This window comes from Rousettus aegyptiacus, unplaced genomic scaffold, assembly GCF_014176215.1.
Source record: "Rousettus aegyptiacus isolate mRouAeg1 unplaced genomic scaffold, mRouAeg1.p scaffold_m13_p_8, whole genome shotgun sequence".
NCBI lineage: Eukaryota > Metazoa > Chordata > Mammalia > Chiroptera > Pteropodidae > Rousettus > Rousettus aegyptiacus.
In genome coordinates, this window is record NW_023416311.1 from 60,751,372 (window position 1) to 60,758,021 (window position 6,650).

Here is a 6,650-nt window from a genome sequence, read left to right on the forward strand (position 1 = left end):
AGCGTTAACTGAGAATAAGATTTAGCCTTCATCCTTAGATGGCTCAGGAGACTCTTCTATGTGTCCCCACTGATTAAAGGAGATTGATGATACCAGCCCATTTCACTTCATCAAAGATTAATGATATCTGTCCATTTTTACCCCACCAAATTTGGAGAGAAATTCCAAGTAAACATCAAAGGAAAACAGTGGTCAGTATGTTGATATATTTTCAACATGACAGATATTTCTCTTCATAAAATTATTTTTAATGGTTACAAGTAGTTTATTTTATTTAATGCATTTGTAGCAACAGGATAAAACATACTTTTGAAGTGAGAATGTCAACCCAGATATAAGAAACACATATGTTGACACAAAACTTAAAGAAACACACAAAAATGACAAATGATGAAGATAAAGCACTATTACAGCATATCCTGACCTTTTGAGAATGTGGTCAGCCTGTCAGTACTAATGGTTTTCCATGTTCATACTAAAAAGCTATGAACATCTGTATTTGGGTTAGAGGTCAGATGATATCTCAGTGTAAACATAATAAAATGATAACCAGTCAGACATAAAAACATAATTCTGCAACTGTTTTTCCTTTCTTTTTCATCTTGCAACATAGATGTACATGTTTGCTTAAAATGCATATGCATAATGAGCTAGGCTCTTTTTTCTCTCACCATCCCAACCAATCCAGTTGTAAAGAGGAGTCTTAACATCCCTAAAGGGAATTATGGTACCTAGAGTAGTTATTAAGACCAAAGAATTAAAGAGTTCTGAGAATGGGGTAAAGGGTTAGGAAGTGGAACATAACAGACACTGAATTGGTCTGAGCTATTAAGTCCTTTATTGTGCACTTGCAACTATTGCCATGAAGCTTTCTTCAGAGGAATCTCTTACGGCTATTATATCCATCCTGGACATTTATTCTTTTGCCTGAAAAGTCTATCTCCTCAACTAAGGTTTTTGAATTTATCAAAGAGAAGCATGGTTTTCCGGAAAGGTCCAGCAAATGATGTTTTCCTGACTATCTGAATTCTTATTAATGGATCTCATAAAATGACAGACAGGAACTCAGAAGAGTAATAACTTGATTTATACAAAAAGTTTATGCTGCATAGGAGGACGTCCTCCTAAAAGTTCTTTTGTTTCTTGGCAAAGATTGACTATGGTTATAGTTTCAAGGATAGTAAAAGAGAGAAGGTTAAAGGTAGGGTGAATTTCTTCCGAAAGTAAGAGAGAAATAAGACTCCAAGGACTTCACTGGTACACAAGTGTGTATAACAATAATAGTAATACAATTCTAATAAGAGCTATGAGAAATATGAATTATAACCGAGGCAACCCACTGCTGTTGATTAGCAGGAACCATGAACAAATCAGGTGCTATGAACCAGGTCTAGATACAGAGAAATTCTAATTTAATAAGATTAGCTGTTTTCGCTGAGGGAGAATCAACTGGTTTATCCAAAACAAACAAACAAACCAAAACTACCACCATCACCACAGCAAAAATATTCAATGTCATTTAATTGATCTATCAAGCAAGATCTAGAAATCTAATGTCAATTTGTTCTGTATCGAGAGACTTTTCTATAGACTTCTTGCCTGCATTTTAAGTGTCATAATGGCCAGAGACTATATGTAAAACTGTTTAAGGTTAAAGTTTCAATTTGTAATTTCTTTCTTGTTTTTCTTCTCTCAATCAATTTTACAGTTATTGTACCTGTAGTGTTGCAGACCTGATTAGGGAATCACTGTTATTTCCACACTGTTTTTCTCATTTCTCTTCATGTGACAGCCTCCCAAGTCAGGGGCAGCATGGTATGAGGAGAAAGAGCGTGAGAGGAAGTTTAGTCAAGTCTCCGAACTCTGGAAAGGCACTGTTTCAGGTTTTAGAAGTATCTCCAAGGATTCTTCATCTTCAGGTTGCATTAAATCAAGGATTTTCATTTAAATTTTATATCTCAATGGATAAACTTCATATTAATCGCCTCTGTGGATCACGTTCTTCCTGGCATTTCTCTTATTCCCAGTCATTTGACATTTCTTCCTTAGGGTAGTATGATATACATGAGCTATTTCAGGATTTCTTGAATAAATATTCACTATAATCATTTCAAGGGAGGCAATGGTAAGTCATTGGCACAAAGGGTTCATCTGAATTTTCTTGGTCCAGCAGATAACTGGGAGTTATTTCCTTCTTGCTCTATTTAGCCACTAGGAAAATATACATTGTTTTACCCCGGTGATTTCAGATACAAAATGAGAATAATTATATTTTCTCCTTAGCTCACTGGAGGGTTAAGAATATTAATGCATTTTTTTATTGAGAATATACATAACTTCATAAGTAAAATATGTTTTGAGTAAGAATTATTATTAGGATTATTATCAATAAGGACTTAAATATATTCTTTGTCAAATAGAATTCCAAAAGTTAGAATTCAAGCTAATAAATTAAAACAGGCTTGAGAGAATATGAACTTGAATGTCTGTCAATGACAATTGTATGCAGTGAGTAATCCAATTTACTTCGGGGTATATGTAGCTGTGGCAAGGGTGAGAAGTAGGTTTGAGGATGGAAGACTAAAAGAGGGAGTATATAGCTATTCATTAATTCCTTCAGGAAATAGTGGGAGGAAAAAGAGGGGTTGGAAGACATACTCACTGAGAGAAGACAGAAAGGAACTGTAAAAGGATAAGATAAGAAGAAAGCCCTGAGAAGTCAAAAATCACTCGGAGAAATTGGCACAATTCACAAAGCACAGACTTGGATGTTCAGGAAATGTCAACTGACTGACAGAAACAAAGGAAATTCAAGGAGAAATCAAGGGCTGGAGGAGAAATAAAAAAGAGCCATCTAAATTATTCCATACTCAGAATTTAAGTTTTACTTAGGAGATAAAAGAATAGTGGAAGCAGTACAAAGCTGGGAGGAAGTATTTAAATGGTTCCTGCATTCTGCATTCCCAGCTAAATCTACATTTCTAGAGAAGAGATCTAAGGTGCTCAAAGGCTGGGGGCAGAGGGAGGGGTTTGGTTTTCCTATGAAAATGGACTTAAAACCTGGACTCAAGTCTGGAAAGAGGGAGGCGGAGCAGGCACATGGTAGAAGTCACTAATGTCATAGATGGTTCCTAATGAGAAAGTACAAATATTCTCTGAGGCCCATAGCGCTTACTGATGGAACTCAGAGCCTGGAAGAGGAGGAAAGAACATATTTAGAGAGCTCAATAATCCAACAAGATTTGTATAAGATTTGAAAAGGTAAAGTGAATACAGATATAGATTTGTTAAGGCTTCATATACTCATTTTCCGCAGTGAGGTGAATTATTTTAAATTAGAATTGATGTAAATTATTAGTTGAAAATTAGTACATTTTAAATTTAATTTATACTTTGATTATAAAATGAAACACAGATCCATAAAACCATACCAAACAAATGTGTAGCATAATGACTAATTTCAAGGGAAAATTTTATAATCATCATCCAGGTCAAGAACTAGAATTTTGGGGGCTGCCTTTCCTGTATGTGCCTTATTCTAAGCTACCTCCTCTTTCTCCCAGAAGTAATCGCTATCCTGACTTTTATAGCATTCACCTTAGATATAGATTTTTGATTTTGATATTAAGGCAGGCAGATATTGCCCTTCACCAGCATCTCCCTTGGTGCTTCTACCAGACCCAAACCAATAACCTGGATGGACTAGGAACATATGTCACAAACTTTAGATGCTATATGTCTTTATATGTTAATTAGGAAATCAGTAATTTTATATCTCACTATTTTCTGATATGAGGGAATGAAAGGCTCAGCACTCCTCTTGCTAATGCACTAAGTTTCATTCATGCACAGTTCTATACTCATGGACCTGAAAAGGTAGGGGTAGTACAGGAAGAGCACATCAGTTAACCCTCCTGTTCAGTGTGTGCCTTCTCCTGCCTGTGCACTCTGGAGGCGGGAAGGAGATGGTTAGAGAGTGCATTCTGCAGCTGAGGCCACCACAATGTGGCAATTTAAGCTTAAAGAGGAAGGCCTGAACTAATGTTATAATTTCATCAACTCCTGTTTCATCATAAATAACTCTCAGAGTACAGTTGTCCAAGCTTAGCATAAAATGTAGGAGGTTCTTGAAATTTCTATATGGGCTTTGTTGACAAAGCAGTGTGTTGCACATGACAACAGCGTGATACTCATTCATTCATTGAACATGAATTTTTGAGTGTTCTTATTTTCTAGGCAACAAAATACAGAAATAGTCCAGTTCTTTACGTAGCTAACAAGCTGGGGCAGTGGTTTTTGTCTTTGGCTGCGTGCTAGAATCACCTTGGAAGTTAAAAAAAATCCCCACAACAATAGGAGTCCTCCCTTCTTCCCAACCCTAACATAAGCACAAACACTTAAATATTCAGTTTTTATTGGCTCGGAAATCAGTATTTTTAAAATAGCCCCCCCCCCCAATTTTTTATTGTACACCCAAAGTTGAGAACCACTAAAAATATATATATATGGAATGTATGTAATCACAAGATAATGACTGCTTTGACAAAAAATACACATTGTACAATGGGAGTTTAGATGATCATGGACAAATTTCTATCTAGAATAGATGCAAATATTTTAGAGTTTATAGAGTAAAAGTAGCAGGTTTGAAGCTTATTATTCTTTTTGTTGAGGTTTTTTTAATCATTAAAGTTACATCTAATTATAAAATTATCATAATTGACTTGCTTAAAAAGGTCAATGGTGAGACAATTAGTGAATGCTAACATACAGATTTTCTCTGCAAGCTCTCTGGATTATGATATGCATGCACTTGCTTCACTCATATTGTAGAGCAGAAAGAAATTTACTAAAGCCGCTTGTACCAGATAAGGGAAGAAAGTTTCACTTCATATGCTGTAGTTTAAAAACAAAATCACTGGATTGAAGTATAGAAAAGTAAGCCAACTTGAATCCTTTGGAATTTTGCTTTGAAATTGATAATCATTGGTCATCAAAATAATCACATGCCAACAACCCAGTTATTGGATGGAGGCGTAGCATTTTCTAGTTAGTGACAGGTTGTATGAGATATCTAGTTTCTGCATAGCATTATCACATAACCATGCCCCAAGTAGCACCTTGCAGAGGTATTTTTTAATAATAAAAGACTCTTCTATGTTGTGCTTCTTAATAATAAAAGACTTCTCCTACATTGTAATGCTAGAATGTGATCACAGAAATACTCTTTCTTAAAATTACATGGGTCACTTAGACCCTTATTTAAATGACAGTTATGGGCAGGATACTAAGTGAACAAGAACTCAACCTGAACTCACAGGTTAAGCAAGACATACCTAGTCACACACATGTGCAATTTCCCCTTAAGATCACTTGCTCTTTTTATGACACATAGTAGTTTTTCTCAGCAATAGAACCCCATGTTTATTATTGACTTTATCTTTAACATCTAAAAACAATGTTACCAGCATATTTCAGGAGGCAAGGAAGTTAAAAAGCAGTAATTCAGAGCAGAGAGACCTATTTGTTTTTGTAATTTCAGTCAATGTAAAGAAACTGTCATCCCCAAACAGATGTTTTAATAGTGACTTCTGAGCCTCTAGTACACTTTTCACAATTATGATATGCCAAAATATCAAAATGGAAAAAATATATATGTTACAGTTTAATTTCCTCTGACTAGATCTTCAATGTAAATGGAGCTATTCGTGTGCTCTAATTCATTAAAAATAGAGTTTTCCACTGATTTAGGGTTTGCCTGGATGGGTATCATTAGTATTGGAAGACTTCCCAACTTACAGCGGAAATGACTGAAAAATTAACCCAGTAGCAAGCACCAACAAGCAATTGTTTCTGTGGTAACAGGTGCCCTTTTGTGTAGGAAAAGAGACCAAAACTGACCCTACCGGGGCGAGGGTTGGGGGCCGAATGCTCAGCAGGGAGGTCTTTCAGAAGGCTCCTCAGAGAAGAAACTCCGTAACACCTTTGTTACTTAAGCTAAATTTTACTTCTATTGACCTTCTGAAACTGAAGGGGACATAATTTAAGTCCAATACAAAAATGTTCAATATTTTGGCACTCTTAAAAAACGTACTCTGTTGATGAAATAGTGACATATTCTCTCTTAGCAAGCACTGAGCACTCTTGTGTCTTCTGTTACTAATATACATGACAACACGCTTCTACTTTAACCAGAGATTTACAGACAACCTAAGATTGCAGATGTTCTTTGGTTCTTGTCACAGTCTTCAGAGAAATGCTAGGAGGCTTCGAACATCTGGGATTTGCATCGTTTGGCAAAACATAGAGATAAAGGCTTTTCATTTTGTGAACGGTATATAGTTTTATCTCAGGGAGGTGGTCTTCCTTTGTGGCATCACAGCAAGAAACTGACTGTGTCTAGGTTTCTTATGAGTAGAATGCTTTGCATTGCTGTGAGGTTTATAATTACATGTTTGTAACTTCATCCCCAACAGCCTCCCCCCATGAATACAGATAACATCCTACAAAAGGGGAGGCTGGGAACGACTCAGACAGGGGAGGAGGAGAGGGAGGCCGATGTGCTCAATGACCATCTCCTGGCGAGGCTCTGGGACAGCCAGTGGGGGAACTCGGCTCTCCAGGTTTCCAGAGTGGCCTCTATTCTGAGA